The following is a 1,919-nucleotide window of genomic DNA, read 5'->3' on the forward strand; positions in this document are numbered from 1 at the left end:
ATAGAAGCTCAGCTGCACACGCGTGCTTTAACCCTCACAAAGCACCAACATGCACCCAAACACTTACCCTTGTGCTGAAAACTAAAGTATACGCTGTTTGCTAATTTTTTTTCATTTCAGCCAACTTTTAGTACTTTTGGTTTTCGTTCCACTTAAAAGTACACATGATTGCTATTTTTTTTAATTCTTTTTATTTATATATTAAATACTAAAAACTAAATAAATGGTATTTTAATATTTTTTTTCTCATGTGTTTTCATCATTTACTTTTACATAATTTTTCTTGTATGCACACTGCAACAAATTGTTTATTTATATGCATACATGTATAGGTTTTTTGTCAACGTTACAATTATCTTTTAATTTCCATAGTTTAAATTATTTTTAATTTTTATTGGTTTATATTATTATGAAGTGTTAGGTATTCAGTTTTGTTTTTGTTGTAGTAAAAGGAAAGAATAGCCTTTATGCTAATTTTTGTAGTATTCACGTTTATTAACATTATTGTTGTTGTGTTTTTTTAATTAATTGCTTTTGTATATATGCATATATTAATTTATTGATTTATATATGTTTAAGTGTGTGTATGTATCATTTAATTGTTTGCAATTATACAGCTTGCAAGCCATTAAAATTATATTTAATTATATAAATATATATATGTATGTGTGTGTGTGCGTGAACGCTTGTGTTTGCTATTATACTAACTATTGTTTATTTATTCAACATTTGCGCTTGCAAGTCAAACAGACAAATTGCATAGAATGCTCAATATTTTGAATTTTTTGCATTTTTTGCTTAATTTTTTCTGCTTTTTGCTGGCGTTCACACAAACCGACAGCACGACTCCTATAACATATACATATATATATTATATGTAAACATATAAACGTGTGTGTGTGTGTGCAAGGGGTGTTTACTTGTATTTGTTAAAAAAATGCTGCTATTTTATTTTATTTTTCTCATTTTTGTCTGTGTCGTTTTCATTCTCTTTTTAATTGCTTTGTTGACACTGTCTCTTATACACATCTAGATGTGTATAAGAGACAGGCATTAAGTTAGACATTAACAATTAAAACATTAAAATATAATTTTTTTTAACAAAACTTTCAAAATATTTTTTTGATAGCGTTCATGTAAAAATTATAAGTTTTTATGTTTTGAAGCCTGTTAAATGCTTTCTAAAAGCATAGTATGCGTGTATAAGAAATCAAAATTTACGTTGCTAAAAAAAATTGTATTTATTATAAAAGAAGTATTAAAATAATTAAAATAATAATTAAAAAAATAAGACGTCAAACAATTTATAAAATTTTATTAAAATTTCACCTTTTAATAAAGTATTTAAAATATTTTCCTCATGATGTTCACGTTCATGTTAAAAATATATATTTTAGGGCTAATTTAAAAAAGTTAAAAAAAAAATCGGGGTTCTTAGCTTTTTCCAGAATCATATGCGCATATAAAAAATCGAAATTATTATTTCAAAAATACGTGCCTGAAAAGTTAAAAAAAAAGTTAATAAAATTAAAAAAAAACTAATTAAAATTAAAAAGAAATTAAATAAAATTAAAACTTTATAAGGTTTGTAATATTTTTTATGACTTAAAATAGAAAAGTAAAAAAAATATCAAAAAGAAATGAAAAATTTAATGTTTTTCAATCGTTTTTTTATAGTTTGAAAATTATAGAAAAAACCAAAGTTTCTGGTCCAAAGTTCAGAATATATGCAAAACTCAAATTCGAAATAGTACAACAAAATTAACAGCGGCCAATTACTTATAATGCGCTGCAGGTACAACAATAGAAAATACTATTAAAGCATGCCAGAAATATTTTTAAATTGTTTTTTAAAAATTTTGTAATTTTTTTTAGTTAACATTTTTTTTAATATTTTATTAAATTCTACAATATTTCTA

This window comes from Bactrocera latifrons, unplaced genomic scaffold (assembly GCF_001853355.1).
Source record: "Bactrocera latifrons isolate USDA-ARS-PBARC rearing strain unplaced genomic scaffold, ASM185335v1 scaffold_74, whole genome shotgun sequence".
NCBI classification, from domain to species: domain Eukaryota; kingdom Metazoa; phylum Arthropoda; class Insecta; order Diptera; family Tephritidae; genus Bactrocera; species Bactrocera latifrons.